This window comes from Athene noctua, chromosome 3, assembly GCF_965140245.1.
Source record: "Athene noctua chromosome 3, bAthNoc1.hap1.1, whole genome shotgun sequence".
In the NCBI taxonomy this organism is placed as follows: domain Eukaryota; kingdom Metazoa; phylum Chordata; class Aves; order Strigiformes; family Strigidae; genus Athene; species Athene noctua.
In genome coordinates, this window is record NC_134039.1 from 63,703,809 (window position 1) to 63,729,465 (window position 25,657).

Below are 25,657 nucleotides of genomic sequence, written 5' to 3' on the forward strand. Positions count from 1 at the left end.
GCTGCATTTCATATGGTAAGAGAAGGGCTGAGGGCCTGTGCTTAATGTTTGCTATTGATCATGCAAACTCCTCATTTGAGCTTTCTAAACTGCTCTCTGGAGGTGTTCAGAGCTGTCTTGTTCTGTCTGGTGTGCATTTAAAGCAGTTGGGCATGTTTTCTGTGCAGCTTGTATTACATTTGAAAGGACAGTTGCTGAATTTTAAGATGAATCATAGGATCATAGAATCATAGAATACCAGGCTGGAAGGGACCTGAAGGATCATCTGGTCCAACCTTTCTTGGCAAAAGCATGGTCCAGGCAAGATGGCCCAGCACCCTGTCCAGCTGAGTCTTAAAAGCATCCAATGCTAGGGAATCCACCACCACTTCCCCGGGGAGATTATCCCAGTGGCTGATATTGTGAAAAACTTTCTTCTTGTGTCCAACGGGGATCTCCCCAGGTGTAAATCATACCCATTGCCTCTTGTCTTCTCCCTGTGACTCCTTGTAAAAAGGGAGTCTCCATCTTCTTTGTAGCCACCCTTTAAATACTGGAACATGGTCTCCCCTAAGCCTTCTCTTCTCAAGGCTGAACAACCCCAGTTCTCTCAGCCTTTCCTCATACGGCAGGCTACCCAATCCTTTGGTCATCTTTGTGGTCCTTCTCTGGATGCTTTCCAGCCTGTCCACATCTTTTTTTGCATGATGGGGACCCAAACTGAACAGAGTATTCCAGGTGTGGCCTGACAAGCGCTGAGTAGAGTGGGATAATGACTTCTTTATCTCTGGCGGTGATGCCCTTACTGGTGCAACCCATCATATTCTTGGCTTTCTTTGCCACCGCAGCACACTGTTCACTCACACTGAGCTTGTCGTCCACCAGGAACCCCAGGTCCCTTTCCACAGAGCTGCTCCTCAGCCAGGTAGATCCCAGCCTGTGCTGCACTCCTGGATTATGATTTCTCTGGTGCAAGACGTTGGACATAAACTTGGTGTGGGGTGCAATCCAATTCAGGTTCACTGTGCCTGTGTTCTCCACCTGTGAAATGGAAATGATAACACTGTATATGGAAGTATTAAGAAACTGATGTGTCTCTGATTATGCTGATGTCTACAGTTGAGAGACTGAACGCCTTCACACCCCCAGCTCATCTGGGCTCTATCTTTCTGTTAATCTTTATGTCCAAATCAGGTTTGTCCAACTACATCTTTTCTGTGCCTTTAATGAAACATAACAGGAATATGATTGAAAATCTATGGCTACTGGTAAAATGTAAAATTTGTGGAAAGGGACCTCTCTAATCAGGCTGTATTTGCTGCAGTCTTTTCCATGAGAAACATCACATACGCCACTTAGCAATTGTTAATAGGAACCAGAAGCCTAACTGGCAGCTCACCAGATGAACAAAGGATAAAAAAGGATACCAGTTCCCCAAGGATATGCCTAGATATCTAGGAATAAGTATAAACATACACATTCTGAGGATAAGTTTTCATAAATACTGAATTTGTAGCTGAATTCAGCAGTTTCATGTGGTCAGTAGCTCTGAAATGCAGGGCCCAAGCAGTAACATATATCAAAATTACAGCACATACTCTTGCATTTTACTCTAGCACTAAGTTGCACTGTGCCACACTGCAAGTATGGACACAACGTAATCACACATAACTGCACTCCTGTAATAATGCTCAGGGTTCCTGCTTTTGTTTTCTTCTGATTCTTTTTGTTTAAGAATATGCTCTGAGACAGACACAAATCAGCTGGAAGTATTTAATACTCAAGGTAATGTTACAGGTAATTAGCACTCCAGATGGATAATAAAAGACTAATAAAGGGCTAAGGGTCAAACATTATAACTATTAAGAAATGCTCTTCATTAAAATACATCACAGTCTCTGGGATTATGTTTTATCTCTCTCCCAACACTGATCCCACTCCCAGACTGGGATCTCTCATGCCTTCCCTGTGTATTTGGCTTTGGCTTTTATTAGTCTGTGTATGCTTTCAAAAACATGTGGCAAACTTTTCAAGGTTTGGATATATGGTGTATTCAAGTTTAAAAAAAGTGATGAGTTGTTCTGTTAGGAGAGACATTCCAAGAAGATGGTAGTTGACCAAATTCCAAAAGGGTTTAGAAGAGAGTGACTATTTTTAAGAAGATGTGGAAACACTGATGATAAGTATACTCACCGTCTTAGGAAGAAAGGAAATGCTGAGTGGTAGTCAGACTTCAGGAAGGGCCTTGCTTGGTCTTAATGAATGGAGAAATGTACTGCTGAGCCTAGACAACTTCCCCTCAGATTTACTATAACATGACACAGTTGGTGTGCCTAGTAAATAGCTCTCTCCTGGAAAATGTATACCTACTGCCTGTATCACTTTGTGCTAATTAAACAATCTACAAAAGCTGCGATTGTTTTTATTACCAAAGTAATTTTCCAATCCCTTGTGTCACTAGTTGTTGCTTAGTATCTTACATAAAAAACTGCCAGTTCCCTGCTGGGCCCAGGTTTATGCTTTTCTTCTCTTCCCCTATACCCATGCAGACGTGGTGAGTGCTGTTATTACATGACAGTAGAGCTGAGAGGCCTCCATTTGCAAGACCTGCTGTGATAATATGCACTGTAGACCACACCAGGTACCAAGGTGAACACCTACAGCGTGCTAATATGTAAATTAACTTTGTCTCAGATATGTAAACTGAGGGAAAATCTTAGTGAAGTATTTGTGCTCAAGACTGAGTTGTTTGCATTACATTTTGCAGATGGTTTAATGCAGTCAGTCAAAAAAATATTACATGAAAAAATGTAAAGAAAAAAAATTAAAATAAGTTGCTTTTGGCATGCTTGAAACATCCCCACTGTAAATGGCAGGTGGCTGAGTGTGCACAGTGTGGCATTCAGTGATGGTACTGGCACACAACCCATCCTTCTTATGTGCCATCCCTTCATTTGTTCAAATTTATTATTCAAAATGACCCTATTCTTTAACAGGTGCCCATGATGTTAAAATGCAAGTAAGCCCACAACAGATGTCCACCTTATTTTATTGTTGGCGTGTACCTGCATCTTCTTTTATTTTCCATGAAGGCATTTCTAGAGAAGGATGAAGGGAGGATAGGCTTCCTACCTCAGCTGATGGATGCTGATGGAATAGTTTTTAACATGGGGTTTCAGAATTTTGTTACCAGAATCCAGTCAGCCTGGGTCTAAAAAATCTCAGAATCAAGCCTTCATTGTAACTTGGAGAAATAAGGGACCACGTGGGTCATCTTCAGTTAACAGAGGTAGCACTTCTCTCATCTTCACAGGGGAACGGACTCAGGCTTCCTCTATTTGCTTTAGCTGACAGAGCACCATCTTTTCCAGATGCTGACAGATTGTATTTGCAACAAGATGTGTCATCTCAGTATTCTATTTATGAATACATTTAATTAAAATCCATTCATGCAGATGTAAAAGCATTTACCATTTAAGGAGTCTATGACAAGGACATAGAGAGGACTTCTATTCCTATAACTTCTTTGCCCTTTACTTTGGGCTTTTCAGTCCCTATCTGATTTTTCCAGGATATTCTTAGATTACCTGTTTGACTAAAGTGGCTTTCAAATATAGGTGCTGCAAATGGAAATGCTCACCGAGAAACCATTCAATAATCAGTCTTTCATTTCTCATCTTTCAGCTATCTGCTGTTTTTGAAATGCAGCCTCATGAATCTGACGAGGGCTCCATGCTTAATTGCCAAAATTTAAACTGATGCACCTGCTGCAAAAATTAAACCACCACTTCACTAAAGATTTAAAGATATTTAAATAACCACAGCATCTCATGAAAAAGGGTCTCATCCAAATTAGATCTAATCATACAAGACAAAGCAATACTCTAATAGCGTTAAGCTATGAAACTAAGCACTCCAAAGTGACTAGTGTCAAGGATATTTATACACTCCCAGTTGTTCAGAGATGTGGTTCAGTCTTTGCTTATAGGAGCACATACTGGGTTTAGACAATGTTTATGTATGCTGCACTGGGAATGGCCTGTGGTGCCTGGATCTGTTAATCATTCTCATGGCAGTCAGAGATACCCTCATGGAGTTAACAGTGCAGAAGACCAGGAGGATGGAAAGGAATCTCTGCACAATATCTGTGGACAGCTACAGATTATTCTTCCATGCTACCAAAGCTGGTTGAGTGTTTTGCTCAGCCTGAGTCCAGATAGGGCCAAACATAAACACAAGTTATTAGATTTGAGTAGAGGAGCACTGGTAGCTTTTGTAAGTGCTTGGTTAGGAATGGAGGGCATGACACAGAGGAGCTGATGACTAGCAGCAGGGTGTCTAGGGAAGTTTCTTGAGTTTCAGAGACAATATTGCTCATTTGAAAGAGGAAGGTAAGCTTCCCCACTTGAATGAGCGCCATTCATGGGGGTACCAGGTGAGCAGAGCAGTTCAGAACATTTTTGCTAGCTAAAATGTCTCCAAAGTATGTTTCATTTAAACCAAAATGTTTCATGAAAATGTAGAAGTGCATTTAAAAATTTCCTCAGAGACTCTGAGCTTGGTGATTTGGGCATTAGGGGAAGAGATAGGAGAATTGTTTTAATCTCCTGCCCTCCCTGGTCGAAAGTGATCAAGGCAATAAAAGAAAAATTACTCTGAATTAATATTATGGCTATATGACTATGCCTGTTATATTCCACCTCAAGGGATAGTTCAGTACAATTCTCTTTTTAGCAAAATATTTGAAAGATTTTCTTTTATTCTCATATTAAATAGAACTACCTTTCACATTTTGGAAGCTAAAAACTTAATTGTCATCCCCTAGAGACTTCAGCTGTGGGGGCCCTCTGTCTGACACCAGATGTGAGGTTAATCAGCCTCTGGCTGAAACCAGTATAGGTTGAAGAGTATGTACTGTGAGTCTGTATAGTCCAGACATGCAGATGGGCTACGTGGTACCCTGTAATGAACAGCAGCTTTATGATGTATAAGAAGGCTTCCCAGATGCGGACCAGATTTTCAGAAGTCTAGAACTGCAATACATTTTAAGCACTCAGAATTAATGGATTGGTTTACCATGCCAATTAGCTTCACTGTTTTGTGTAGGGTGGCTTCAGTGGATGGCTATGAAGAGAACATTTTTTTAGTGTATGGTACAGCTTAAGACTGAGTTCTGATCTGGTAGTAAACAGAGATTTAAAAAAAAAACAACCCACCTTAAATCAGTCTGACTCACTGGAAAACTCCCAAATGTGCAGAGTAAGTAATTGTTTTGTAGAAATTAAGCATACCTGTCTCTGAATACTTACACAGTGAGCATGCATAGGCAGAGATAGAGGAAAAAGCTGTAGTTCTTTAAACTGGAGGAAAGAGATGGCATCTGGCTCTTCTGCTGCCACAGTTGCAAAAACAGACTGAAAAAAAAAAAGACAAAGTCAAAGAAGTCCTTGGAACCAAGACGAAAAACATTTGGGATTCTGGTAGCAAAACAGATAATGGCATTAAAGAAATATAAAACTGTCCTGAATAACAGCAATTTGCTGCCACTGCTGTTGAGTAAACACAACAGATTCTTCTGCCTGTGACAGTTCTGCCATTAGCACAAGAGAATCATTCATACCACAGCATCGAAGAAAACAAACAGAGATCTGTACTTAATTTGCAGTGAAACCCTGAGACAGCAGTCTCAAGAAGATGAGGACAAAAGACCTTGACAATACCCTCCACAAGCTGCACCTATAATATGAGTGAGAAGAACATGTGTGTGATCAGAAAATCAATGAAACAGCTTGCTGATCTGCAAGAAACAAACCAAGAAACTGTCAACAAGAAGCAGAGCATGTGTGTGCTGGGTAGGCTCACAGAACATTCAAGGCAAAGCACTCCTAGGACTGAGGAAAGGTTGCAAGAGACAGAGTACAGTACAGAGGATGGAGGTAGAATAATCTGAAGAGTTCTCAGAGAAAATCAGATTGAAGGGGATCTAGAGAGATCACTAAATCCACTCACTAGACCAAGGCACGATCAAGCTTTCCTCCCTTTTCCTTCCAGGACAACCAAAGAAGGCCTTATTGTAGTGGGTGCGAGGATGCTGAAATCCACATGAAATCCAAACTCCTTCACTGAACCGAGTACATTTGTTTTGCATTACTGTGGAGGCAAGCTGATATTTTAAAATGTCAGACAACTACAGCAGTGCTCTTTTTATTAAGAACTTTCACTGTGCCCATGTGCACAGCCCTGCCATGACTGACACGAGCTGATTCCTTCTGTCAGAGGACCTCGCAAGCTGTTTGAGGACAAACTGTTCATCTCAGGTGAGCTCTCCACTGATCCACGACACAGCCTGAAAGGGCAGTGCAGGGAAAACAAACTGTGTCACATCTTTTTCTGCTCAAATAAGACTTTACTCACCAAAACTTGCAAGCTGGCACTTTTAACAACCACTTGGATTCGTCTGTGAAGATGCAAGATATCCATGACACAACTGATGTCAGTACTGATGGGGGTGTCTTTTATCATGACTAGCTAGTTGCTAATGAGCAGTGGATATTTTGAATCTTGTCTGGGATTAATTGCCACATCTACAGCTACCATGACAGTTCTGTCAATAACAAAAACCTGTCAAAACCAGTGAATATAATGGAAATGTCTACAGAGTGCTGAGAGAAGCTGGGCTTTGAGATGGAAGATGATGAAAACTCAATCAGTGACTCTCCCGGCTTTCAAAAAATGTCCTTTTATGTCTGGAAGTAAATAATGGTAATGATTTTTACCTGACTAGTGCTGAGTGGAGATTAATTTTATTTAAAAAATGTCCATTTCTAATAACTTTGCTCCCAACGAGGAACACATAATAAAAGGCAATAAATTAACCATTTTACTATAAACAAAATCTTAGAGTTACAATGAAAAGTCAATTGCAAGAAAAGTCCTCTGACAGTAAATAAAATTTTATAGCACATGTAAATAACAGTTCAAGTGACTCAATTTAGCACTGACAAAAGCTGTTTTCAATGCAGAGTAATTGTTCAAATTGCCCCTTTTCACAAAAAAAGAACCACAGTTAAAATGAGCCAATTTATGTAGCATTGACAAGAATTGTTTTCAACTGCAAGCATTATGTTAAAACTGTTTAAAATTAAGTAGATGGTTGCCAAATTGATGCAATTACTTAGACATCATAAAAAGGGTTTTAAAACTATAAATGCATCTGCTAACAGTATTAAATTGAGGCAATTAGCCAAAAGGAGTTTTAACCTTCATCTATCCACCAGGAATCTATTTGGACATGAAGAGTACTTTCATGTTGTCTTACTGTACTTTCTATTGGTAATTAAAAATGGGAATTACCTGGAGATAGATCACCAATATCACCAGAGGTATGCCTATCTGCAGACAACATTAAACCATATGTGGTGAATGTTGTGTTCACATCAATTGGTGCTTCATGAACTGGACCGATACTATTTACCATTATGTTCATTATGTTTCATGCATGTACATTTTGTTGTTTATTCAATAAGCCTGTTAGTGGAAAGTATCTGGGAGCAAACCAACTCCATTAATGAAGAGCAATTGTACGAAATGAGGCCTGTGGAATTCTTCCAGTTGTCTCCATCTCTGGAGGAAAGCTTCGTGCTGGGCAGACTAGGATCTTGTCTGTCTGTAGGCAGACCCTTGCTTCAGCATCCTGACTTGAGAGACACTGTGTGTAATGGCTCTTAGAATGTTCCCAGAAAGATCTATCTGGTATTAACTAATGTCAGGATGATGAACTGTTGCTGGTCTTACAACAATCCTTTCTAGGTTGTGCTGTGTGGCTTTGAGCTAGTCATATACACCCAGAAACACCAAGACACATCAGTGCCGCTGGCACTAATATAATCTTTGAGCCTCAATATTAATTTAAGATTGTGAACTACAAAACATTTAGATAAATCCTCAGAAGGGCAGATTTCAATTATGAAGTTTCCCAGGCCTCCACAGTCCTGCTCTGGCAGGTGCTCAGCCCAAGTCACTGGGGTCCCTTGGTCAAGGAGGGCATCAAATCCTTGTCATCCTGTTCTTATCTGCAGGATAGATCATCCCTTCAAAGAGAGTTCCAGATCTTAAATGCTGTTCTGACATAGATACTTCATCTTGGAGAGATTTTGAGTCCCTGCCCTCAGCCTAGAGTTAGGCATCAAAACTAGAAGTAGTTGGAGTTTAGATAAACCTTTCTCTTTAGCATTTCCTTAATGGCTATCTTAGGCAGCTCCCTTATTCAGTATAATGGGTCTCATCAACCCTATTTGGAGATGCTTGACTTTCCCCACAAACTTCTGAGCAGCAAATTTTTATCTGGGATTCAAGCAACTTGCAAGAACCTTGCAGCTTTCAGTACTTCAACCTAACCCCATTCCAGATAGTTACCTCTGTTCCTATCTGTTAGTGGGCACAATAGTACTGTCTTAGAGGAGCAGTGTCAGATGCGTAAGAAAAGGATATCTGTGTGTCACATGTTATAGTGAAGTAAGCTATATGAAGGAAAAAGAGAAACAGCTGAGTTGAACTTGTAATTTGATTAGACTGAATTCTGATTAACTTTGTTCATCTATATTGTCTCCTAGCAGGAAGAAAAACCTCACAAAAGAATAATACATGCAGGCTCAAAAAAATTCAGTTGTCTTGGTTGCATTTACCTGTGGTCCTTTTCTATGCATCTTGATGAAAGTGCTGAAATTGAAAGTTCTGCCACTCTGAGGGCTGTTAGATTGGGAAGGACAGGGGTACCCAGCAGTACTCAGCTTTGGGACTTATGGGAACTACTGCCTGCTGGGGCTGAGCATCCTCTACTGATACTGAATGACTTTCAGTCCGGCTTTTTTGTGTCCATTGGTTTTGTGTCTTTCAATTTTTTTGTGTTCATCCATTCTGTGTCCTCAAGTTTGTCAAACTATAACAAGGCAGAGAGATTCCCTTATGAGTTAGAGGGTCAGGCAAGGACTGAGAGTGAGATCACTCTCAAAAAGTGCAGTTCCTAATTCATAACCTTACTGCCACCTTCTAAGTGACCTGTGAGAGTTGCACCCTGTGGCACAGGAGATAGGTCTGATAGAAAGGACAGTAACGGGACAGCTCCTTTCTCAGCAGAGCTGCACCCACCGAAGAAAGGGTCATTAATCAAAAGTCTGGGTATCATATATATAGTGCACAAATGCATAAAAAATAAGGTGGTTCAGTTGCATTTCAGACATTGTATTTCAGAGTGTTATTTATTAACTGTAATGCAAATAAGACTCCATAGATATACAGAAGAACATTATAAATAACAACTTACATTGCTTACTAAAAATCTCTTCCCCTGTCTCTAAAATTTTAGGCTAGTATCTTCCTCACAACATCTCCTCAATGATTCTTCCTACAACGGTCAGACTGATGATTTGTCTAAAACGAAATTATTTAGGTCATCAGAGAGCAGCTGTCAATAGTTAACTGTGAGACCGGAAAGTTTTCATATTGAGTAGAGTTCCATGAAATTCTGTCCTGAGTCCATTCAGTATTTTCATTAAAGTCTTGGATGAAAGAATTGAGAGTTTGCTTATTAAATCTGCAGACAACTTCAGGCTGGAAGAGGACACAGGCACTTTGGAGGAGAGGTCTAGAAGTTAAAATTATCTCAACAAATTTGTAAAATATTCTTAAAAAGTAGGAGGCTATTCAACAGGGAAGATTGAAAAATATTGGATAGGTGTAGGAATAATCAATGGCACAAAATCAAAACAGGGAAAGAATCACAGTCCTCCAGGAAAAATAAAAAAATAATTTTATCAGACTATATAAATAGAAAGTAGTGTAGAGCCCATTTAATATCTCTTTCATTTTAGTCTGCCACAAATAACACTTCAACTGAAGTATCATGTCCATGTGGGGTATTGCAGGTCAAGACAAAGATGGATAAAATAGATAAAATTTCAGAGGAAATAATTGGAAAAATTAGGAAAACAAAACTTGAAGGCAAAAAATGAAGGAGGTAGTTTTGTTGAATATGGAGAAGGGACTAATTTGAGACATAATTATCGTTGAAAATATTTAAAGGTTTTGCAAATAAACTGTTCTTATACACACTGGAGGTAGAGCAAGATTTGAGAAGCTTAAACGGGAGCAAAGAAATTTTAGGATAGATACCGAGCAAAATCTAACAGGCCAGAGAGTTAAGAACTCAACAGACTGTATAAGGAGGCTGTGAAATCACTGTTTGTTGAGGGTTTTAAAGAACTTATTAAACCAGTCTCTCTGAGGAATGTGATATTGTGGACCCTGCTATTGGGCATTACAGAGAGAAAATTAAGTGACTGCCCAATGTCCTTGTCCTTTCCAGTGTCTTTTCTGTAATTCTTCACACAAGACCTTCTTCAGCAAAAGCTTCAAGCAAGAAGTCTTTCAGCCTCACATGGTACTCCTCAAATGCTAAACTTGAAAATAAACTTGCCTTTGCTAACAACCTAATTACTTTATTTGCTGCATTTGTATTATTGATCAGTTATTGCTGTCTGATTCAGTGTTAGACATATACAATTCTACAGGAAAAATCCATTTGGAGTTCACAGACTTTCAGTTCACCAGAGTATATTCTCATCAATGGGCAGCATGCAAGAAAACCTTTTTTCTCTTAGCCTTGTCTTTTAAATCTTTTTTCACTTCCACATGTTATGGTATCACAGTTCCATGCACTTTTTATGAAGGTTCCTTCTGGCTTCTTGTCTCCAGAGCCTCTTCCTGCATGCCTTGGGCAGGCAAGCCGAACCACTAGGATTTCACAATGTAACGTTTTGCCTATTTCTTCTCTTCTGGAAAGAAACAGCTTCCTGCCCTCCTGCCTTCCTTGCTTCCTTTTCTGTGCATTCATTTTGTTGTACTTCCTCAGTCTGGGGAGGTCACTATATGAGGACCTATGTTAGCCAGTGTGTAATTCACAAAAGAATTTCTCATGTCTTGACAGTGCAGATGATTATCAGTGTTGACATAAAGGATCGGCTTTCACCAAAAATGTTTTCTAGACATTTTTCACTCTCACTGTTCATCACTGGACTCTCTCTAAGTGATCTTTGGATTTCTTGTGCCCAGGAATAGTGCAGCCCACTCTGGATAGGCTGTGACAGCTGAGACCTTAGCTGGTGTAAGTTTCTTTTTTTAGAAAAAGGACCACATTATTTACTGTAGTATGACTTATTCCTGTGGTTTTGGGGGTTTATTTGATTGGTTGGTTGTGGTTTTTTTGTTGTTGTTTTTGTTTTGTTTTGTTTTGTTTTGTTTGTTTGTTTGTTTTTCCAGAAGTTTGTAGATGTTCAAGTTTTAAGGTTCTTAATGGAGGAATTTCTTACTATTGACATTTTTTTATAAAGTAGAAAATCAAAATTGAAATTTTTCAATAGATCACAGAAGAACTCAAAAGGTGGTGTCTCCATGACTTTATGCTGCCTGAGTTTCTAAGAGTATTTGTAACTTCATTTTGACAAGCCTGATTGTATCATAGTTTGGTGAGGTTTGTTTTACAATTACGTTCCTCTTTATATTGTAAGTTCTACAGTGAAACAATTGTCTTCTGTGTCAGTGCTATGCCTAGCACAATGGGATTACGCTCTATTTCAAGCCTTGAGAATTTATTGTACTACAGATAATGAATGAAAACAGATCATGCTAGTTGCATGACCCAGGTGCAATGTAAAAAATAACCATGTAAATTAAAACAGCTCTTTCTTGAGGTCTCAGTTTTCTCCTACTGTGCAAGAAAACCTTGTATTAATGAGTGTTTCATAGAAAGAAAAATGGTATTCTACTACCGATATTTTAATTCATAGTACCCACTGATCTGAAAGGATTCAAAAGGTAGGTGAAGTGACCAACCAGAGTAACACTCACTAGAAATGTCAAGAAACATGTTTTCTCTAAGAGCTATCTGAGATGTAGTTTTCCCATAGCTGGTGCTGCCCTAAGTTTGTGGCTGGTTTGGGGTCTTGTGGTCCATTGTGCATAAATGTCACTGTGACTAGTCTATTGTATGCAAATGTCTGTGAATCCCTCGAACATTCCAGTGTTATTTTTCTGCTAGTGATTAAAATCTTGAACTTCTGACTGTCATGCATTACTCAACATGAAAAAAAGTTTGGTCATAGGCAGAAAATAAGAACAATACCAACAGGCTTGGGTAGCATAATGTATAATTATAATGAATTATTTCAGTCAACAAATTCAAAATCTAGTCCCTTAGTAATGCTTCCAAATAAGCCACAGATGCTGAGAAGAGATGGCATTGCAAAGCTTTAATAAACAGAAAATATAAGGTGTAATTAAACTCAACATTCTTTAATAGGTAAGTAATTTAACTATTTGACTCTCCATTGCCCCCAGCTTTTAAGCACTTGTATTACTGAGGCTATTGCAGGCTTTGGGAACAGATCAACAACTGCAAACATTGTTTCTTTTTCCAACACTCATATAAACCTACATTAATAAATATGAACTTATTCATTAATTGCCCCAAAACTGTACTTCTGACAGTTTTTGCAGCTAGTTAAACTTGCCATTTTCAACTCTTTGATGTTATAGAGATAGTACCATTCAGTACAATGTAAAGATGCAAGAACTTTAAGAGGAAAGAAAGAATAAGATAATCCAGTGATTCCACTAACTTTGAATTTTTAGGAAAAATTTAACCTAGAATTGAAATTTCCATTGACAGATTTAAATGAAGAGAACTTGCTAGTTCTAAATGTTGAAGGATCGTATATTAATTTCATATCTTTACTTGAAAATTCAATATTAGAATTCAAAACACAAGTAGCCTGGGATGCTCTATTGCTTTAAGTCATAAAACTGTCACTGAGAGGATGTCTTTGTATATTGACCTACTTTTATACCCTGTTACCCAGAAGCATCCCTTACTTTTAGCATACTAATGTCTTAAGAAAAATGCAGCTGCAGACATGATCTGAACAAGTTTGATAAAAACTGACATCTAGTTTCTCTGAACCTCTCCTGAATGCAATTAAAAAACATAAAAAGATAAAAAAATCAGCTTTTTTGAGATGCATCAAACATATTTTGGAATTTTGATGATCCCAATTATGTGCAGCAGTTCACAAATTATAAATTCAGAATACATCACATAAAACTCAGGCAGTTGCAGTGAAGGCCCAAACTTTTATGGCTAACTGGAAAAGAAGATCTGCAGTGAATCTGAATAGTAATTGTATTAACAGTGCGATGCTCTCTGCTATTCAATTTGGATGAATAGAAAAGAAAATCTGTATTATAACCATTACAACTCACATCACATGCAGATGTACTGTTGAAAGATCTTTGCTATCTTTGTTTCCATCCAAACTTTCAGATTGTTAAAAAACAGTTTAACCCCTTCCCCCAAAACCCACCTGTAAAAACCAGCAACTTTTCTCCAGAAGTTAACCCTAGCCACCAAAGAACAAGTTGTCAGTTGGATTTATTAATATTTAATAATTTATTTGGGATTTATGAGGTCTGTTATGGCTTAATTTCTCAGCTAGTCTGACCACTGTAGCACAAACTCATTGGTGCATCACAAGGAAGAGATACTACCTTTCTGAGTTGTCTCTCTTCTGGCTAGAACAACCACTATCATTGCTGAGCTGATGGGAGGATTCATCTGCCCTAAATTAGTCATCTAACAGTTAGACTTGTATATCTGAGTTTGTTATCATTGAGTCCTACATTTGGTGGAGGGAAATATTAACCTCCAGAAGGTCATTTTATCTAGCTCTCATAAGGAAGACAGGACATGAGTCACCTTCTGAAAACACTTTTATTCTACTGGTTACACAGAGCCAAGGGTGATTAGCAAGGCTAGGACGTATGCTAGAGGACTTCAGTTAGAAGGAGTGAATCCCACCCAAAGATTTTTTTGCTTAACTTCTAAACTTCTTAAAATTAGATATTCAGCTCTGCAGGAGAATTACCACCAGGAGTTTTATTGGCAGACTGTTAATGCGTATGCGCAGTGGGTTAAAAGTTACGCTTTGGGTCATATTGCTGAGTTCTTTACTCTGAGTGATGCTCCTGTGAAGATAATTACTCAAGGACTAAAATGCAACAGAATTTGCATAAGGAGAGAGAATTATGAGACAATAGCAGCATTTTTAGATGGCATTCATAAAAGTGACTGAGGAGGGAACATCTCCATTTTCGTCCAGCTGATACCACTGTATCCCTTAGTCACCTAGTTCCTTTCCACTTCCATGTATAAATATGCGTACAAAAGTATAAATATATATATCTTATAAGTCTTTCTAGCTCTGCCTTCTTTCCCTCAGCAACTTTCTGTAGTTGCAGAATTCAAGAGAATTTTGTATTTTATACAAAAATTGCAGATGTATCTGTTTGGAGGTACCAATTACTGAGGAAGTCTAGAGGCCACATAAGTGGAAGAAAGTTAGAAACAGGAAAAGTTGTGTGGTTATAGCCCAGTATTGCATTTTGGCTTTCTGATCAAAAGAAAAACCCAGAGAAGTGACAGGAAGAGACGAGGTGGTGGGGTTTTTCTGTTTTTTTTTTTGTTTTTTTTTTTTTTTTTTTTTGTTTGTTTGTTTTTTTGGTGGGTTTTTTTTTTTTTTTTTTTAATCAACCATGACACAAGCTGATGTCAACATGTTTAACTCAGGAATTATTGAAAATAAATATTTCAACTCCCTTCACTCATTTTATGACCAAAACTATTTGCTAATTCCTAGTAGCTTCAGTTTATCTGAAAATTTTTTCAACAAATTATCAGTCCAAGAAATGTTGCCCAGCTTTTCTTCAGAAGATCCAGATTTAGTTGTTGTCTATTTCAGCTTTTCACATGAGGTAAATCATGTAAATTTAAGGCCTGACCCTGTATATTTCATTGCCCAGTTTGAACTATGAACCTAATAAATGGTATATATGTGACTTCCCAAAGTCTTAAAGCTGCAACAAGTGCATCCATGCAGATAGAATTGCAGGGCTGTAGCCTTATGAATTAAATGAATCCCAAATGACTTTTTCTGTGATTGCATTACTCCACTGTTGTGTTCAGGTTCCTGAATATATCATAACACAGCCCTGTGAATAGTGAAGATAAATCTCCTGTGGTTTTGGTCTTTGGACTTTTACAGCTCTATGAGGTATGTGGTATGTGGAGCAAGCACCTGCTTGCTTCACAACATTCGCTAGTCAGAATAATAATCGGACTAGCTAATCAGAATAGTAATAGTTTGCATTCATTTGCATCAGCATGATTGTCTGCAGGGATGCAAGACAATAAAGGAATCCAAATAGGAGCTGAAAAGATGAGTAAGAAGGAAGCAGAATACTGGAAACTTCACATTGACTATCATGGCGAATTTCAGGAACCTTCATGTTGCTTAAAAAGCACCCATGGACACTTTTTTAAGGGTTTAAATAGAACATTTTTTTTATTAACACATAAAAAGGTATAACAAACTGCATAAGGATAGTGTAGCTAAAGTGATACCTTTGTCATGTTAGTTACTTGAAATACATTTCCCAAGTAGGAATGGCTTCAGGAAGTGACCGGCCAAACCATACACCCACTGGTTCAGGCACAAAGATTTAATTTTTTTTATATATTGAGAAAATTTTGGTCTTGTTGTTGAATGAATTTTGCTAACCCACCAGAAGATATGACTGTTTTCAGATAGATGCTCTTTTAGCAAGTGCACTATTCACAATAATCAAATTTCTTTCTAAGGTCAGTCTTTGGTTAGCAAGAATTTTTCACTTCTTGTTTAGAAGTTACCATGGCTATCCTAGAGTATTTAAAATTTTAAGCCAGGATAAGGCTTAATAAACTCAGCGACCAATTTGACCACAGTGAGAATAAAAGACTTGAAAAATGTGTTCTCTAAATTTGGCTTGCCAAGGTTATTATGCTGAAGGGTATTACTTGTCAATATGTCCTTTCTTGATCTTCAGACACAGCCATATTCTACTTTAGAAATATTCCTAATATCAGCAGTGCTGTCTTAGGTGATGATTGAAAGTCAAGTCCAATATTAACGCACAGCTGTATTGCACAAATTCCTGACAGAATATAATGAATATGTTACGGCTCTGAATCTTTTACCTTGACTTTGTGTTTCTTTTCATGTCTTGCAATATCTCTGGAAAAACAGCAGATGATAGGTTTTTTTTTTTGTTTTTTTTTTGTTTTTTTTTGTTTTTTTTCTGTGATACTTAAAGCACTATTTATTTTGATGTTTTTTTCACTATGGAGAAATTTGTAGTTCACACTAAGTATAGCAATCAAAGACAACGTAATTGCTCTAGGAAGCATGTTGAGTTGCTCCCTTTTAACACTAGAGGGAAGTGTATGTAAAGACACTAAGGACTGTGCAGCCTGAACTTTGATAATTTGTTAGAGGAGTTGCGTTTTCTTTCAAATAGATGAAGATCTGGAAGCACTAGTGATGAAAGGCAAAAGAGTATAATGTATTGGGCAGTGGTGTAGGATTGAAACAACCTGAAACCTGTCACCAGTCTTCTGGGTGATTTCTGTCTGGGCACATTAGCTCTCTTTTATAATATTTGTTTAGACTGCCCATTCTTTCAGGGCAGCAGTTCTGACTAATTTTATAGTTGACAGAGAGCAACATGTGCTCCCAGAAGCAGAAGTCTTGAGAATAAGAAGCAATTTGAAAACAGGAAAGAACAGAAACACAGCTTATTAGATGCAGTTCCTACAGCTGTCAGCCCATGGCAAGACAGCCTGTTTCATGCACTGATACCGTGAGCAGCTCACCAGTCAGCTCCAGAACCTTTCCAACAGCATTAAGAACTTCAGTGGTTTTCCAGATCCATTTTGGTATAGGGACACTCAAGAAACCTTTGAAACAGAGGGGAAAGATTGCCAACCAAGAGTGATGTAAGGATGCTTGCTCCCATGCTATGTATGATGGATTAGATGTACCCTGCCCATTAACAATAAATAGAAGTATTTAATCTTCTTTGTGAGTAGAGCTTCACCCCATAAGTGCTATTCTTCACTTCTGTTGTCAGATCATGAGATAGTAGTCTGCATATAACTAAAGAATCCCTTGGTGATATTCTGCTGAGCCATATGAATCCGGATCCAGTGCACATTTCAGATAGAGGGGAGGGTCCCAAGATTTCACTGAGCTTTAAATATGTGTGCTGATATACATAATCATACTGCTCAATTGTCAGATAAAGCTGAAGAATGAAAGAAGGCTTAGGAAAAGGCATTGCATTCATAGGGTATAAGATGAACTGAGAATAATTTTCCAGCTCTGGTCATCTGTGTGATCATCTGTCTCATACCATTATCTCAGCAGAAGAGTTGTTCTATCCAGAAATTTCACATGGAAGTACCATGAGGGTCAATAGGCAGATATGGCATATGAGGTACCTGATTAAACAGTGGTACTTCAGAAGAGGTTCTTACAGTTTATAATGGGTGATAAAATAAATGAGATCAATGGTGTATGTTTAAAAAAAGTAAAGAACCTGCGTTTTGTGCTAAATAAGAAAACAGCAATGCATAACATGAGGAAATATGCACTTCACTAAGGGCAAATCGTGTCTCACAAATTTGGTGGCCTTCTACAATGTGGTTACAGCATTTCATATGGTAAGAGAAGGGCTGAGGGCCTGTGCCTAATGTTTGCTATTGATCATGCAAACTCCTCATTTGAGCTTTCTAAACTGCTCTCTGGAGGTGTTCAGAGCTGTCTTGTTCTGTCTGGTGTGCATTTAAAGCAGTTGGGCATGTTTTCTGTGCAGCTTGTATTACATTTGAAAGGACAGTTGCTGAATTTTAAGATGAATCATAGGATCATAGAATCATAGAATACCAGGCTGGAAGGGACCTGAAGGATCATCTGGTCCAACCTTTTTGGCAAAAGCATGGTCCAGGCAAGATGGCCCAGCACCCTGTCCAGCTGAGTCTTAAAAGCATCCAATGCTAGGGAATCCACCACCACTTCCCTGGGGAGATTATCCCAGTGGCTGATATTGTGAAAAACTTTCTTCTTGTGTCCAACGGGGATCTCCCCAGGTGTAAACCATACCCATTGCCTCTTGTCTTCTCCCTGTGACTCCTTGTAAAAAGGGAGTCTCCATCTTCTTTGTAGCCACCCTTTAAATACTGGAACATGGTCTCCCCTAAGCCTTCTCTTCTCAAGGCTGAACAACCCCAGTTCTCTCAGCCTTTCCTCATACGGCAGGCTACCCAATCCTTTGGTCATCTTTGTGGTCCTTCTCTGGATGCTTTCCAGCCTATCCACATCTTAACTTGCTAGATAGACTTCAGATATGTCAAGAAGAAAATCCCTCAGAGACAAAGCAAAATTTGATTTTAAGAAGTGCATAGCACAGAGAGGTTTATTTTTATAATTTATGTCCTTTACATATGTTATTCCATTTTTGTTTTCCTAGTCCTTTATAAATACTGTAGTGATTAGTAACATTACTGAATTCTGATGAATGTTTCTATCTAGCTATTGGTTGAACTATTTTAGGAGATTAACTCCTAACCTGCTAGTTACGAATTCATATAGATGAAATAATTTGATCATTCACATTTTCAGCTGTGCTGTAGCATGCTTGATCAGAAATTACATTACGTTACAACAGCTGATAGATTTAAAAAGGGAGGACAGGCTGGTAAATTGGTGATTTTCATGGTTTATTAATATGAAATAATTAGAATAATGAAAATTAATAAATTTTAAAAAGTATATCCGTAAGATGATATTTCTCCACTATCTGATTTGGAATGCAATAATCAGCTATGATTCCTTGATGTTCAGGCTCTGATATATCATTCTAATATAAATGTTATAACCAACCAAAATAAAAAATTTGCTCTAGGAAGACTTCCTTCAGTCAAGTTATTCTATCCTCTTGTACTGTTCTCAAAGTGGGCCTGAACTCTGCTTTTGTTTTTCTGAAACCTGATTTGGGTTCTATCTGTAGAGCAGATCTGCAAATCGATTACACTTGATCAGAATATTTTCTTCTCTATCATCTTCCTCATTTACCAAAGTAGAATTAATTAGATAAAAATCAGGGAAATTAGATTTAAACCCCCAAAACCTCTGTTTAGCTTTGTGTTTAGTCTTAAGTGTATTGTGGTTGGTGAAAGGGCATTTGCTCAGGCTAGAATGAAACATTCAGGATCAGCTTTCTGCAGAAATGCAGTCTGGGTAGGGTCGTGTGGGTTTTGTGCATGATCAGGGAAACAGTCGCCAGGCTGAGCAGAGAATCTTTGGTGACAGCAAGTGACTAGCTCAAGCCACTTTTTTCTCTCAGATGAATGGTGCTGAAGAACAAACTCACCAAGATGGCCTATGGGTGATGAAAAGGGAAAGGTGGAGAGCGTGAGTGTGAAAAGGAGCAAGGCAGAACTTCATTGGAAGGATGAAGCAAAAGAGTAAAAGACCTAGAGGTAAAGTAGAATCAAGAGTAAGTGATACTGCTGGTTCCAAGACCACGGGCAAAAAGTCTTGATGAGTAGAAGATGAGAGGAAGGCAAGAAATATTAATCATGGTGACAGTTTGAATCACATTTTCAGATTATGTTCCTGCACTTTCTTACCAGCTGATTTCATTCTGAGATGTCTTTTCTCTTTCCTCCTCTCTTGCTCTCAAATAAACTCTGTTGGAAGAGTTGAGAATGAAGAGTCAGTGAGATGAAACTGGAAGAACTGTGAAGTTACAGCCAGTAAAAGAACAAATGAAAAACTGTATGCCAGCACAGTATATATAATACCCTCAAAGAAATTGACCATTAATTCAGAAAGATCAGCATCTGCAGAATAGATTTCTGCACATTTATCTCAATTCTTTATCATTTTTTCCTGTTCTACTGCTCACAAGAAATGAACCTCAGTAACTGTAACTTTTGCTGTGGAAGGGTTTTTAAGTAGTCATTCCCTGAAAAGGGAAAATCATACTGAAAAGGAATGAATCTTAGTGATTGTGGTTCACGCCAGATCTGACTTCTGTAATACTTCAAAGCTGCATAAAACTTTTAATAGGTCTTTGCAGTGTCCTGTTTGTCAAGGTATTCTCTATACTGACATAAAGCTAAAATGATATGTCACTGAGACTCCTAAGCCAAAGTGACCTCTGATCTATTTTTATCTTTTAACAGATACTGTTTATTTTCTAAAGAACTGACTTAGGTGCATGACATAAAATTGGCAATAGAGAATTTCCAGTACAGAAAAATTAAACAACCTTAAGTTCATTCAATCATTTACTCATTATTGCAGAAGTAAACCACTGGATATAAAGAACAAGTTATCGCATTTGGAATGGTTTAAATTATTTTCCATATAATCAAATACTTTGTGCAGCATATCACTAATTTAAATGCAGCCATGCCAGGCACTAGTGAAATATTTTAATGAACATATAGAAATATAAAAATGGCCAGATCATGAAGCCTGAAAAACAGCGATGACTTCCAAACCCTAATACTGATTAGAGGTAGCCTTAATAAATTTATATGCTATATGGAATTTATAGAATCACATAATGGTTTGGGTTGGAAGGGATCTTAAAGCTCATCCAGTTCCACCCCCCCTGCCATGGGCAGGGACACCTTCCACTAGGCCAGGTTGTTCAAAGCCCCATCCAGCCTGGCCTTGAACACTGCCAGGGAGGGGGCAGACACAGCTTCTCTGGGCAACATCTTCCAGTGTCTCACCACTCTCACAGTAAAGAATTTCTATTTTATATCTGATCTGAATCTACCCTCTTTCAGTTTAAAATCATTATCCCTCACACTATCACTACATGCCCTTTAAAAAAAATCCCTCCCCACCTTTCCTCTTCTCCAGGCTGAACAACCCCAACTCTCTCAGCCTGTCCTCACAGGGGATGTGCTCCAGCCCCGTGATCATCTTCATGGCCTCTTCTGGAGCCTCTCCAACAGGTACCTGTCCTTTTTACATTGGGGGACTCAGAGCTGGATGCAGTACTCTGGGTGGGGTCTCATGAGAGCACAGTACAGGAGCAGAATCACCTCCCTCGACCTACTGGCCACACTTCTCTTGATGCAGCCCAGGATATGGTTGGCTTTCTGGGCTGCGAGCACACATTGCTGGGTCATGTTGATCTTCTTGTCAAGCAACACTCTGAAGTCCTTCTCTGCAGGGCTGCTCTCAATCCACTCATCACTCAGCCTGTATTTGTGCTTGGGATTGCCTGACCCACATGCAGGACCTTGCACTTGGCCTTGTTGAACTTCATGAGGTTTACATGGGCTCACCTCTCAGGCCTGTCAAGGTCCCTTTGGATGGCATCTCTTCCCCCTAGTGTGTCAACCGCACTACACAGCTTGGTCTTGTTAGCTCAACTAGTACTAGTTATATAAAGGTATAAGAAAATCACCTAGATTCTCTTTATAATCATAACAAAGAGAAAATATCCAAGCGAAAAAACCTTCTTTATAACTGCTACTCTCCTCATTAACTACAGTGGGAACAGTGCAACTCACTCCGGTTTAATGAACTGGTTGATATGTCCAAATGCTACATGATGTTAAGAAAAATGAACATGTCAAATACCTACCAGACATCTGTTTAGACAAAAGATTTGGATATGTTATTCCAAGACAGTAAGATAATACTGCAAAGGGAGTTGTATGATACTTTGATCTTGGTTTAACCAAGGATTGCAAAAGTTTGGAACTTAAGAGTAGTCACACTGAATTCAGCTACGTACTTGTGGTTGCAGAATAAGGGTGTGACAGCATAAGAGTCAACAAGGGTATAATTTAAGCTTAATTTATGGTAGAATGACTTGAAGTAGGACTGAAAGAAAAATCAAAGACATTTTTGACTTTCCAAGATACAATTGTTTTAGTATTGGACAGCACACATCACTTTACCAAAGAGGCTTTTGAGGACTTCCAGCCTTCCCATCCTTTTCCTGTTGATATCCTCAGCTGAGGTGACTAAATGGTAAAGGGTATAAACTCTCCAGAGTATAAAACATTTATCTCCCCGTCTCCCTCTGCCCAGTTAGGCCACTTGCCCATGCTACTCCACACCCCCAGCTGCTCATAATTCTCCAACCTTGGGATAGATTTCCATGTAATACTCTTAAAAGTTGCTTAACCCTGAAACAAAACCTGAACCACATGCAGGTGAACACACTAACTCCTAGCAGTCAGATGACCATGTTAACGTCAACAATCCAAGGATATTTGAAATTCCTGAAGTTCTCAAACACAACTGTAAATAGCTCCAGGACTGATAATTGCATCCTGTCGTAGATCACTATTTGCTGTAGTACAGCAAAACCAAAATCTTAACCCAAATCTCAGACAGTGAGCAACAGCATGGGGACTACATACGGCAAATGAGGTGATAAAATCTTAACAAGCCAAGCAAAAGACATTATGACCAGATCTGTCATTATCTCAAACCTCAAGCACCACATTGGGCACCAAAACAGATTGTCATGGTTTGAACTCGGCCAGTAGCCAATCAACACGTGGACAGGCATTTAATTCCTCCCCCTTCCCCTGGTGAAATAGGGAAGGGACAAAAAAAGGAAAAGTCAGAGGTTAAAAAAAAAAAATAACAATAGCTAAACAACAGTAACAATATTAAGTCCAAATGGGTAATATACAATGCAGTTACTCACTGATCAGCGATGAGTATGCAGCCCGCCCCCAGCAGCTATTCCAACCACACCAAAAACCACACCCCACCGAATGAAAAACAGAAACCAAAATGAGAGAGCACGTGTCCCCTTATATACAGAGCATGATGGCATGATGTCACGATATGGAATACTCCAGTGACCGATCCAGGCCTGGCCCTCTAGCTGTGCTCCCTCTCAGCCCCAGGAAAGTTAACTCTATCCTGGCCAAAACCAAGGCGGACCAGTAGAGGAAAAATAATCCAGTCAATTTTCCTTTACACACACCCCCACACCCCCTCCCCAAACAGGGAAATGGGCACTAAAGAGAACTTTGCACAGTAATAGATGCAGGGAACAGATATTGATTGCCCTCTCAGTAATTAAAATCACATGATAAGTTTTCAGTCACTACCAATGCAATTATTCAGACTTCAGCAAGTGCACATTAAAGGCTTGATAAAGATTTTAGGTGACAATTGAACAGAGGGCTAAGTATCCTGTCCCCCTAGAATGGATGCACTTAAAGATCTCTGAGTACTTAATTTCTCTTAACCTGTTGAATAAAATAATAAATGAAAATTCATTAAGTTCAAACGAATTTTATATTTTGGTTTGCTTTGTCTTTGTCAAACTAGAAAAAAAATGAAAAATTGTCACGTTTACTGAAGAATTATATTGAACATGAATTGAATGTTTGATTTTCAAACATTTTTGGACAAGCAATGAAATGAAGAGCTAGAATTAATAATAGTTTAGTCATTGATCTTCTTTTATCCAGTTTCTAGGGGTTAGCAAAATCCTCAGGAAGGCCAAAGACTCATGTTAATTTCTGTCCTTTACTTGAGCAGATTTGAACCAATATATCTCAGAAAGCTTTCTTAAATACATACCATGCTGGTATAAACACCATCATACTACGGTGAGGTGTCCTTCCTCTGTCTTGTTGGTCCTATATTGTTTCATATTAATATTAAAAAACTCACTGGTTCAGGGACTGGAATGAGTATGTCCTACATCATTTGAGAGTGCCCAGAAGATCAGGCTAGGTAGTGAAATAATTCACTCCTTCGCATGATGGTTCAATGAATTTTAAATAGTTTATGCTGAGAACAGAAGCTCTAACAGACTGATAGTACTTTACTGGGGTGTGGCAGATGTGAGTTCAGATCCCTTCAGGCAGAAAGGTTTGATCCTTGGTATCTCATGCAGCGAATAAGTGCCTAAGCTAGTGGATAAAAAGGAATGGCAATAACACCATTCTCTCAAATATTTGGCTACAAATATTTGGAGAAATTGGACCAAGTTAACAAAGAATTGCTAGTCAAAAGAAGCATTTTTTTCAATGTGGAAGTTAGTCACGTAGAAATTAAAAGCAAACATGAAACACTAACTTGCATAAGGGATCTCTAATATTTTCTGTGTTAAAAAATGTTTAGTTTCAGGGGTACATCTTTCTAAATTATTCACATTGTTCCATATGAGTCTTCCTTTCTTCAGTGTTAAATATCATTCCCTCGGTGTTGTCCAGCATCAGTACACTGTATCAGCAATTATTTTCTGTATGACTTCAGACCAGCAATGAAAATATTGAATGGTGCAGGACCAATTACTATCCCATGCAGAACTCCTGAGACATATACTTCTCTTATAAAAAGCTCCATGAAGTGCTCACCTCAGCATCCTCTACATGCTTGTGTCTGAATGCTATTTAAAATCTTGTTGGTGACCTGAAAGCTATCTTCCAAGTGAATGGATTCCCATAATAGAAACCTTTCTCACCAGCACCTGATCAGCATGACTTGCTAGGCATCTAAACACAGAAGAAAAAGGCAGAATATACTCAAGTGCGTTAGAAAAGTGGTTCCTGCATTTTGCCTCTGAACCATATGGATGAAGCAGCAGGAGAGAAGCTGTGCTGCTGTTAAACACGCCAGGACAGTTTTCCCCTTCTGTCCCCATTATTGTCACTTTGGTCTCACTCACCATAAAATTATGCAGGGAATGGGGGCAATGAAGATCTAAACTCCACACACTTGTTATTCAAACAAGTTGGTTCTATTGTTGTTAATCTGCCAAAGTGCAGCAGGGAGACAGTGGAGACCATTTTAATTCTTTGTTCTGGTATGTGTAAACACACACACACACACACACCCAGCATTACTCATTTTCTTTTAAAGGGACTTTTCTAATGCTGGGCAGAAGAAGGCTCATCCGAAGTCTGATGTGTCTGCATGGTGTTACTGAAAATCAAAAAATCCTATACAAAAGACAAGGTTGTTCTTAAGTACAGATACAATGAGATTTCTCTGATTCCTTTTCTTTTTTTTTTTTCTTTTTTTTTTTAATTTGCCTTGGGGTATGCAGCATAATTGTAAAATCCTAGAGACTCACAAGATCTGTGAGAACATATCTAAACTGACAAGAGAGATGTCATTGCCCTCTGGGACTTTCTAGCTGTGTCACACATGTTACAATGTAAATTATAGGTAAAGAAGAGAGAGCTTTTTGATTTTAAATTAGAGTTTGGTAGGCCCAGTGGGAACTCTCACCATGTTCTGACATGTGATAAGAAGTGAGTTATCTGGTTACTTCAGGAGTTTTACTATTTGATGAAGAGGCAGAGAACCCAGCTACCAAGACAGAAATTACTCCAGAAGAGGGAAAAGCTCATTTTCACTGACTTTCCTTATGACACTTGCTGAATGACGATGATGGAACCAGCAAGGCGTGAGTTGGGTGTCTGTCCAAAGTACAGTGGTACATGTTCCATATGTTTTCACTGAGGTTATCATGAGAACATTTTATTTTTGAAATTTTTAATGATATGTAGTTGCTAACACACAAAGAAAAGAACCCAAACAACATTAAAGGCAGAGAGTTTCTCCCACAGGCAAGTTAATTTTTGTAATGCATTGCCTCAAAATGTAATGACAGTTTTTGTTGTTTAAGGAACAAGCATCAGTGTAAGAAACTGAAAGGGAATATATGTTGATTTTATGCT